Source organism: Ambystoma mexicanum, chromosome 11 (genome assembly GCF_040938575.1).
Source record: "Ambystoma mexicanum isolate Mex_15411 chromosome 11, UKY_AmexF1_1, whole genome shotgun sequence".
Classification (NCBI taxonomy): domain Eukaryota; kingdom Metazoa; phylum Chordata; class Amphibia; order Caudata; family Ambystomatidae; genus Ambystoma; species Ambystoma mexicanum.
In genome coordinates this window covers 1157495441-1157507480 of record NC_090934.1, presented here as the reverse complement: position 1 = coordinate 1157507480, position 12040 = coordinate 1157495441, and positions in this window count along the sequence as shown.

The window sequence follows — 12040 nt, the reverse complement described above, 5'->3', positions numbered from 1 at the left end:
CACAGGATTGGAATGGGAAGGAGTTTGATAGCACATCTCAAGCTATAGGAAGGGTCTCAGGTTTGGAAAGGGAAGGATTTGGATTTCACATCTCATGTTATAGGATGGTTCTCATGTTTGGTTTTAGAAGCATTGAGATATCACACCACATGCTATCTGAAGGGTCTCAGGTTTGGAAAGGGAAGGATTTGGATTTCACATATGTTATTGGATGGTTCTCAGGTTTGGTTTTAGAAGCATTAAGATATCACATCTCATGCTATAGGAAGGGTCTCAGGATTGGAATGGGACGGAGTTGGATATCACATCTCATGCTAAAGGAAAGATCTCAGGTTTGGAAGGGGAAGGATTTGGATCTCACATCTCATGTTTTAGGAAGAATCTCAGGTTTGGTATTAGAGGCATTGAGATATCACATCTCATGCTATCAGAAGGGTCTCAGGATTGGAATGGGAAGGAGTCGGATATCACATCTCATGCTAAAGGGAGGGTCTCAGGTTTGGTATTAGAAGCATTGAGATATCACATCTCATGTTATAGGAAGAATCTCAGGTTTGGTATTAGAGGCATTGAGATATCACATCTCATGCTATCAGAAGGGTCTCAGGATTGGAATGGGAAGGAGTCGGATATCACATCTCATGCTAAAGGGAGGGTCTCAGGTTTGGTATTAGAAGCATTGAGATATCACATCTCATGTTATAGGAAGAATCTCAGGTTTGGTATTAGAGGCATTGAGATATCACATCTCATGCTATAGGAAGGGTCTCAGGATTGGAATGGGAAGGAGTTGGATATCACATCTCATCCAATAGGAAGGATCTCAGGATTGGAATGGGAAAGATTTGGATGTCACATCTCTTGCTATAGGAAGGGTCTCAGGTTTTTTTATTAGAAACATTGAGATATCACATCTCATGCTATAGGAAGGGTTTCAGGATTGGAATGGGAAGGAGTTGGATATCCCTTCTCATGCTATAGGAAGGGTCTCAGGTTGGAATGGGGAGGAGTTGGATATCACATCTCATGTTATAGGAAGGGTCTCAGGATTGGAATGGGAAGGATTTGGATATCACATCTCTTTCTATAGGAAGGGTCTCAGGTTTTTTATTAGAAACATTGAGATATCACATCTCATGCTATAGGAAGGGTTTCAGGATTGGAATGGGAAGGATTTGGATATCACATCTCATGCTAAAGGAAGGGTCTCAGGTTTGGAAGGGGAAGGATTTGGATATCATATCTCATGTTATAGGACGGGTCCCAGGTTTGGTATTAGAAGCTTTGAGATATCACATCTCATGCTATAGGAAGGGTCTCAGGATTGGAATGGGAAGGAGTTGGATATCACATCTCATGCTAAAGGAAGGGACTCAAGTTTGATAGAAGCAATGAGATATCACATCTCATGCTATAGGAAGAGTCTCAGGATTGGAATGGGAAGGAGTTGGATATCACATCTCATGCCATAGGAAGGGTCTCAGGTTTGGTATAAGCATTGAGATATCACATCTCTGCTATCGGAAGGGTCTCAGGATAGGAATGGGAAGGACTTAGATATCACATCTCATGGTATAGGGAGGGTCTCAGTTTTGATATTAGAAGCATTGAGATATCACATGCTATCGGAAGGGTCTCAGGTTTGGAATGGGAAGGAGTTGGATATCACATCTCATGTTATAGGAAGGATCTCAGGTTTGGTATTAGAAGCATTGAGATATCACATCTCATGCTATAGGAAGGGTCTCAGGATTGGAATCGGAAGGAGTTGGATACCACTTCTCATGCTATAGGAAGGGTCTCAGGTTTGGTATAAGCATTGAGATATCCCATCTCATGCTATAGGAAGGGTCTCAGGATTGGAATGGGAAGGAGTTGGATATCACATCTCATGCCATAGGAAGGGTCTCAGGTTTGGTATAAGCATTGAGATATCACATCTCATGCTATAGGGAGGGTCTCAGTTTTGATATTAGAAGCATTGAGATATCACATTTCATGCTATCGGAAGGGTCTCAGGATTGGAATGGGAAGGAGTTGGATATCACATCTCAAGCTATCTCAGGATTGGAATGGGAAGGAGTTTGATATCACATCTCAAGCTATAGGAAGGATCTCAGGTTTTGAAGGGGAAGGATTTGGATCTCACATCTCATGTTTTAGGACGGGTCTCAGGTTTGGTATTAGAAGCATTGAGATATCACATCTCATGGTATAGGAAGGGTCTCAGGATTGGAATGGGAAGGAGTTGGATATCACATCTCAAGCTATCACAGGATTGGAATGGGAAGGAGTTTGATAGCACATCTCAAGCTATAGGAAGGGTCTCAGGTTTGGAAAGGGAAGGATTTGGATTTCACATCTCATGTTATAGGATGGTTCTCATGTTTGGTTTTAGAAGCATTGAGATATCACACCACATGCTATCTGAAGGGTCTCAGGTTTGGAAAGGGAAGGATTTGGATTTCACATATGTTATTGGATGGTTCTCAGGTTTGGTTTTAGAAGCATTAAGATATCACATCTCATGCTATAGGAAGGGTCTCAGGATTGGAATGGGACGGAGTTGGATATCACATCTCATGCTAAAGGAAAGATCTCAGGTTTGGAAGGGGAAGGATTTGGATCTCACATCTCATGTTTTAGGAAGAATCTCAGGTTTGGTATTAGAGGCATTGAGATATCACATCTCATGCTATCAGAAGGGTCTCAGGATTGGAATGGGAAGGAGTCGGATATCACATCTCATGCTAAAGGGAGGGTCTCAGGTTTGGTATTAGAAGCATTGAGATATCACATCTCATGTTATAGGAAGAATCTCAGGTTTGGTATTAGAGGCATTGAGATATCACATCTCATGCTATCAGAAGGGTCTCAGGATTGGAATGGGAAGGAGTCGGATATCACATCTCATGCTAAAGGGAGGGTCTCAGGTTTGGTATTAGAAGCATTGAGATATCACATCTCATGTTATAGGAAGAATCTCAGGTTTGGTATTAGAGGCATTGAGATATCACATCTCATGCTATAGGAAGGGTCTCAGGATTGGAATGGGAAGGAGTTGGATATCACATCTCATCCAATAGGAAGGATCTCAGGATTGGAATGGGAAAGATTTGGATGTCACATCTCTTGCTATAGGAAGGGTCTCAGGTTTTTTTATTAGAAACATTGAGATATCACATCTCATGCTATAGGAAGGGTTTCAGGATTGGAATGGGAAGGAGTTGGATATCCCTTCTCATGCTATAGGAAGGGTCTCAGGTTGGAATGGGGAGGAGTTGGATATCACATCTCATGTTATAGGAAGGGTCTCAGGATTGGAATGGGAAGGATTTGGATATCACATCTCTTGCTATAGGAAGGGTCTCAGGTTTTTTATTAGAAACATTGAGATATCACATCTCATGCTATAGAAAGGGTTTCAGGATTGGAATGGGAAGGATTTGGATATCACATCTCATGCTAAAGGAAGGGTCTCAGGTTTGGAAGGGGAAGGATTTGGATATCATATCTCATGTTATAGGACGGGTCCCAGGTTTGGTATTAGAAGCTTTGAGATATCACATCTCATGCTATAGGAAGGGTCTCAGGATTGGAATGGGAAGGAGTTGGATATCACATCTCATGCTAAAGGAAGGGACTCAAGTTTGATAGAAGCAATGAGATATCACATCTCATGCTATAGGAAGAGTCTCAGGATTGGAATGGGAAGGAGTTGGATATCACATCTCATGCCATAGGAAGGGTCTCAGGTTTGGTATAAGCATTGAGATATCACATCTCTGCTATCGGAAGGGTCTCAGGATAGGAATGGGAAGGACTTAGATATCACATCTCATGGTATAGGGAGGGTCTCAGTTTTGATATTAGAAGCATTGAGATATCACATGCTATCGGAAGGGTCTCAGGTTTGGAATGGGAAGGAGTTGGATATCACATCTCATGTTATAGGAAGGATCTCAGGTTTGGTATTAGAAGCATTGAGATATCACATCTCATGCTATAGGAAGGGTCTCAGGATTGGAATCGGAAGGAGTTGGATACCACTTCTCATGCTATAGGAAGGGTCTCAGGTTTGGTATAAGCATTGAGATATCCCATCTCATGCTATAGGAAGGGTCTCAGGATTGGAATGGGAAGGAGTTGGATATCACATCTCATGCCATAGGAAGGGTCTCAGGTTTGGTATAAGCATTGAGATATCACATCTCATGCTATAGGGAGGGTCTCAGTTTTGATATTAGAAGCATTGAGATATCACATTTCATGCTATCGGAAGGGTCTCAGGATTGGAATGGGAAGGAGTTGGATATCACATCTCAAGCTATCTCAGGATTGGAATGGGAAGGAGTTTGATATCACATCTCAAGCTATAGGAAGGATCTCAGGTTTTGAAGGGGAAGGATTTGGATCTCACATCTCATGTTTTAGGACGGGTCTCAGGTTTGGTATTAGAAGCATTGAGATATCACATCTCATGGTATAGGAAGGGTCTCAGGATTGGAATGGGAAGGAGTTGGATATCACATCTCAAGCTATCACAGGATTGGAATGGGAAGGAGTTTGATAGCACATCTCAAGCTATAGGAAGGGTCTCAGGTTTGGAAAGGGAAGGATTTGGATTTCACATCTCATGTTATAGGATGGTTCTCATGTTTGGTTTTAGAAGCATTGAGATATCACACCACATGCTATCTGAAGGGTCTCAGGTTTGGAAAGGGAAGGATTTGGATTTCACATATGTTATTGGATGGTTCTCAGGTTTGGTTTTAGAAGCATTAAGATATCACATCTCATGCTATAGGAAGGGTCTCAGGATTGGAATGGGACGGAGTTGGATATCACATCTCATGCTAAAGGAAAGATCTCAGGTTTGGAAGGGGAAGGATTTGGATCTCACATCTCATGTTTTAGGACGGGTGTCAGGTTTGGTATTAGAAGCATTGAGATATCACATCTCATGGTATAGGAAGGGTCTCAGGATTGGAATGGGAAGGAGTTGGATATCACATCTCAAGCTATCTCAGGATTGGAATGGGAAGGAGTTTGATATCACATCTCTTGCTATCGGAAGGGTCTCAGGTTTGGAATGGGAAGGAGTTGGATATCACATCTCATGTTATAGGAAGGATCTCAGGTTTGGTATTAGAAGCATTGAGATATCACATCTCATGCTATCGGAAGGGTCTCAGGTTTGGTATAAGCATTGAGATATCCCATCTCATGCTATAGGAAGGGTCTCAGCATTGGAATCGGAAGGAGTTGTATTTGACATCTCATGCCATAGGAAGGGTCTCAGGTTTGGTATAAGCATTGAGATATCACATCTCTGCTATCGGAAGGGTCTCAGGATTGGAATGGGAAGGAGTTGGATATCACATCTCATGCTAAAGGGAGGGTCTCAGGTTTGGAAGGGGAAGGATTTGGATATCACATCTCATGTTATATGAAGGATCTCAGGTTTGGTATTAGAAGCATTGAGATATCACATCTCATGCTATCGGAAGGATCTCAGGTTTGGTATTATAGGCATTGAGATATCACATCTCATGCTATCAGAAGGGTCTCAGGATTGGAATGGGAAGAAGTCGGATATCACATCTCATGCTAAAGGGAGGGTCTCAGGTTTGGTATTAGAAGCATTGAGATATCACATCTCATGTTATAGGAAGAATCTCAGGTTTGGTATTAGAGGCATTGAGATATCACATCTCATGCTATCAGAAGGGTCTCAGGATTGGAATGGGAAGGATTCGGATATCACATCTCATGCTAAAGGGAGGGTGTCAGGTTTGGTTTTAGAAGCATTGAGATATCACATCTCATGTTATAGGAAGAATCTCAGGTTTGGTATTAGAGGCATTGAGATATCACATCTCATGCTATAGGAAGGGTCTCAGGATTGGAATGGGAAGGAGTTGGATATCACATCTCATGCTTAAGGAAGGGTCTCAGTTTTGGTAGAAGCATTGAGATATCACATCTCATGGTATAGGAAGGGTCTCAGGATTGGAATGGGAAGGAGTTGGATATCACATCTCATCCAATAGGAAGGATCTCAGGATTGGAATGGGAAAGATTTGGATGTCACATCTCTTGCTATAGGAAGGGTCTCAGGTTGTTTATTAGAAACATTGAGATATCACATCTCATGCTATAGGAAGGGTTTCAGGATTGGAATGGGAAGGAGTTGGATATCCCTTCTCAAGCTATAGGAAGGGTCTCAGGTTGGAATGGGAAGGAGTTGGATATCACATCTCATGTTATAGGAAGGGTATCAGGATTGGAATGGGAAGGATTTGGATATCACATCTCTTGCTATAGGAAGGGTCTCAGGTTTTTTATTAGAAACATTGAGATATCACATCTCATGCTATAGGAAGGGTTTCAGGATTGGAATGGGAAGGATTTGGATATCACATCTCATGCTAAAGGAAGGGTGTCAGGTTTGAAAGGGGAAGGATTTGGATATCATATCTCATGCTAAAGGAAGGGACTCAAGTTTGATAGAAGCATTGAGATATCACATCTCATGCTATAGGAAGGGTCTCAGGATTGGAATGGGAAGGAGTTGGATATCACATCTCATGCCATAGGAAGGGTCTCAGGTTTGGTATTAGAAGCTTTGAGATATCACATCTCATGCTATAGGAAGGGTCTCAGGATTGGAATGGGAAGGAGTTGGATATCACATCTCATGCTAAAGGAAGGGACTCAAGTTTGATAGAAGCATTGAGATATCACATCTCATGCTATAGGAAGGGTCTCAGGATTGGAATGGGAAGGAGTTGGATATCACATCTCATGCCATAGGAAGGGTCTCAGGTTTGGTATAAGCATTGAGATATCACATCTCTGCTATCGGAAGGGTCTCAGGATAGGAATGGGAAGGACTTAGATATCACATCTCATGCTATAGGGAGGGTCTCAGTTTTCATATTAGAAGCATTGAGATATCACATTTCATGCTATCGGAAGGGTCTCAGGATTGGAATGGGAAGGAGTTGGATATCACATCTCAAGCTATCTCAGGATTGGAATGGGAAGGAGTTTGATATCACATCTCAAGCTATAGGAAGGGTCTCAGGTTTGGAAGGGGAAGGATTTGGATCTCACATCTCATGTTTTAGGACGGGTCTCAGGTTTGGTATTAGAAGCATTGAGATATCACATCTCATGGTATAGGAAGGGTCTCAGGATTGGAATGGGAAGGAGTTGGATATCACATCTCAAGCTATCACAGGATTGGAATGGGAAGGAGTTTGATAGCACATCTCAAGCTATAGGAAGGGTCTCAGGTTTGGAAAGGGAAGGATTTGGATTTCACATCTCATGTTATAGGATGGTTCTCATGTTTGGTTTTAGAAGCATTGAGATATCACACCACATGCTATCTGAAGGGTCTCAGGTTTGGAAAGGGAAGGATTTGGATTTCACATATGTTATTGGATGGTTCTCAGGTTTGGTTTTAGAAGCATTAAGATATCACATCTCATGCTATAGGAAGGGTCTCAGGTTTGGAATGGGAAGGAGTTGGATACACATCTCATGTTATAGGAAGGATCTCAGGTTTGGTAGTAGAAGCATTGTGATATCACATATCATGCTATAGGAAGGGTCTCAGGATTGGAAGGGGAAGGATTTGGATCTCACATCTCATGTTTTAGGACGGGTGTCAGGTTTGGTATTAGAAGCATTGAGATATCACATCTCATGGTATAGGAAGGGTCTCAGGATTGGAATGGGAAGGAGTTGGATATCACATCTCAAGCTATCTCAGGATTGGAATGGGAAGGAGTTTGATAGCACATCTCAAGCTATAGGAAGGGTCTCAGGTTTGGAAAGGGAAGGATTTGGATTTCACATCTCATGTTATAGGATGGTTCTCATGTTTGGTTTTAGAAGCATTGAGATATCACACCACATGCTATCTGAAGAGTCTCAGGTTTGGAAAGGGAAGGATTTGGATTTCACATATGTTATTGGATGGTTCTCAGGTTTGGTTTTAGAAGCATTAAGATATCACATCTCATGCTATAGGAAAGATCTCAGGTTTGGAAGGGGAAGGATTTGGATCTCACATCTCATGTTTTAGGACGGGTGTCAGGTTTGGTATTAGAAGCATTGAGATATCACATCTCATGGTATAGGAAGGGTCTCAGGATTGGAATGGGAAGGAGTTGGATATCACATCTCAAGCTATCTCAGGATTGGAATGGGAAGGAGTTGGATATCACATCTCATGTTATAGGAAGGATCTCAGGTTTGGTATTAGAAGCATTGAGATATCACATCTCATGCTATAGGAAGGGTCTCAGGATTGGAATCGGAAGGAGTTGGATACCACTTCTCATGCTATTGGAAGGGTCTCAGGTTTGGTATAAGCATTGAGATATCCCATCTCATGCTATAGGAAGGGTCTCAGCATTGGAATCGGAAGGAGTTGTATTTGACATCTCATGCCATAGGAAGGGTCTCAGGTTTGGTATAAGCATTGAGATATCACATCTCTGCTATCGGAAGGGTCTCAGGATTGGAATGGGAAGGAGTTGGATATCACATCTCATGCTAAAGGGAGAGTCTCAGGTTTGGAAGGGGAAGGATTTGGATATCACATCTCATGTTATAGGATGGTTCTCATGTTTGGTTTTAGAAGCATTGAGTTATCACACCACATGCTATCTGAAGGGTCTCAGGTTTGGAAAGGGAAGGATTTGGATTTCACATATGTTATTGGATGGTTCTCAGGTTTGGTTTTAGAAGCATTAAGATATCACATCTCATGCTATAGGAAGGGTCTCAGGTTTGGAATGGGAAGGAGTTGGATACACATCTCATGTTATAGGAAGGATCTCAGGTTTGGTATTAGAAGCATTGTGATATCACATATCATGCTATAGGAAGGGTCTCAGGATTGGAAGGGGAAGGATTTGGATCTCACATCTCATGTTTTAGGACGGGTGTCAGGTTTGGTATTAGAAGCCTTGAGATATCACATCTCATGGTATAGGAAGGGTCTCAGGATTGGAATGGGAAGGAGTTGGATATCACATCTCAAGCTATCTCAGGATTGGAATGGGAAGGAGTTTGATAGCACATCTCAAGCTATAGTAAGGGTCTCAGGTTTGGAAAGGGAAGGATTTGGATTTCACATCTCATGTTATAGGATGGTTCTCATGTTTGGTTTTAGAAGCATTGAGATATCACACCACATGCTATCTGAAGGGTCTCAGGTTTGGAAAGGGAAGGATTTGGATTTCACATATGTTATTGGATGGTTCTCAGGTTTGGTTTTAGAAGCATTAAGATATCACATCTCATGGTATAGGAAGGGTCTCAGGATTGGAATGGGACGGAGTTGGATATCACATCTCATGCTAAAGGAAAGATCTCAGGTTTGGAAGGGGAAGGATTTGGATCTCACATCTCATGTTTTAGGACGGGTGTCAGGTTTTGTATTAGAAGCATTGAGATATCACATCTCATGGTATAGGAAGGGTCTCAGGATTGGAATGGGAAGTAGTTGGATATCACATCTCAAGCTATCTCAGGATTGGAATAGGAAGGAGTTATATATCACATCTCATGTTATAGGAAGGATTTCAGGTTTGGTATTAGAAGCATTGAGATATCACATCTCATGCTATAGGAAGGGTCTCAGGATTGGAATCGGAAGGAGTTGGATACCACTTCTCATGCTATCGGAAGGGTCTCAGGTTTGGTATAAGCATTGAGATATCCCATCTCATGCTATAGGAAGGGTCTCAGCATTGGAATCGGAAGGAGTTGTATTTGACATCTCATGCCATAGGAAGGGTCTCAGGTTTGGTATAAGCATTGAGATATCACATCTCTGCTATCGGAAGGGTCTCAGGATTGGAATGGGAAGGAGTTGGATATCACATCTCATGCTAAAGGGAGGGTCTCAGGTTTGGAAGGGGAAGGGTTTGGATATCACATCTCATGTTATAGGAAGGATCCCAGGTTTGGTATTAGAAGCATTGAGATATCACATCTCATGCTATCGGAAGGATCTCAGGTTTGGTATTATAGGCATTGAGATATCACATCTCATGCTATCAGAAGGGTCTCAGGATTGGAATGGGAAGGAGTCGGATATCACATCTCATGCTAAAGGGAGGGTCTCAGGTTTGGTATTAGAAGCATTGAGATATCACATCTCATGTTATAGGAAGAATCTCAGGTTTGGTATTAGAGGCATTGAGATATCACATATCATGCTATCAGAAGGGTCTCAGGATTGGAATGGGAAGGAGTCGGATATCACATCTCATGCTAAAGGGAGGGTCTCAGGTTTGGTATTAGAAGCATTAAGATATCACATCTCATGTTATAGGAAGAATCTCAGGTTTGGTATTAGAGGCATTGAGATATCACATCTCATGCTATAGGAAGGGTCTCAGGATTGGAATGGGAAGGAGTTGGATATCACATCTCATGCTTAAGGAAGGGTCTCAGTTTTGGTAGAAGCATTGAGATATCACATCTCATGGTATAGGAAGGGTCTCAGGATTGGAATGGGAAGGAGTTGGATATCACATCTCATCCAATAGGAAGGATCTCAGGATTGGAATGGGAAAGATTTGGATGTCACATCTCTTGCTATAGGAAGGGTCTCAGGTTGTTTATTAGAAACATTGAGATATCACATCTCATGCTATAGGAAGGGTTTCAGGATTGGAATGGGAAGGAGTTGGATATTCCTTCTCATGCTATAGGAAGGGTCTCAGGTTGGAATGGGAAGGAGTTGGATATCACATCTCATGTTATAGGAAGGGTCTCAGGATTGGAATGGGAAGGATTTGGATATCACATCTCTTGCTATAGGAAGGGTCTCAGGTTTTTTATTAGAAACATTGAGATATCACATCTCATGCTATAGGAAGGGTTTCAGGATTGGAATGGGAAGGATTTGGATATCACATCTCATGCTAAAGGAAGGGTGTCAGGTTTGAAAGGGGAAGGATTTGGATATCATATCTCAAGCTAAAGGAAGGGACTCAAGTTTGATAGAAGCATTGAGATATCACATCTCATGCTATAGGAAGGGTCTCAGGATTGGAATGGGAAGGAGTTGGATATCACATCTCATGCCATAGGAAGGGTCTCATGTTTGGTATTAGAAGCTTTGAGATATCACATCTCATGCTATAGGAAGGGTCTCATGGTTGGAATGGGAAGGAGTTGGATATCACATCTCATGCTAAAGGAAGGGACTCAAGTTTGATAGAAGCATTGAGATATCACATCTCATGCTATAGGAAGGGTCTCAGGATTGGAATGGGAAGGAGTTGGATATCACATCTCATGCCATAGGAAGGGTCTCAGGTTTGGTATAAGCATTGAGATATCACATCTCTGCTATCGGAAGGGTCTCAGGATAGGAATGGGAAGGACTTAGATATCACATCTCATGCTATAGGGAGGGTCTCAGTTTTCATATTAGAAGCATTGAGATATCACATTTCATGCTATCGGAAGGGTCTCAGGATTGGAATGGGAAGGAGTTGGATATCACATCTCAAGCTATCTCAGGATTGGAATGGGAAGGAGTTTGATATCACATCTCAAGCTATAGGAAGGGTCTCAGGTTTGGAAGGGGAAGGATTTGGATCTCACATCTCATGTTTTAGGACGGGTCTCAGGTTTGGTATTAGAAGCATTGAGATATCACATCTCATGGTATCGGAAGGGTCTCAGGTTTGGAAAGGGAAGGATTTGGATTTCACATCTCATGTTATAGGATGGTTCTCATGTTTGGTTTTAGAAGCATTGAGATATCACACCACATGCTATCTGAAGGGTCTCAGGTTTGGAAAGGGAAGGATTTGGATTTCACATATGTTATTGGATGGTTCTCAGGTTTGGTTTTAGAAGCATTAAGATATCACATCTCATGCTATAGGAAGGGTCTCAGGTTTGGAATGGGAAGGAGTTGGATACACATCTCATGTTATAGGAAGGATCTCAGGTTTGGTATTAGAAGCATTGTGATATCACATATCATGCTATAGGA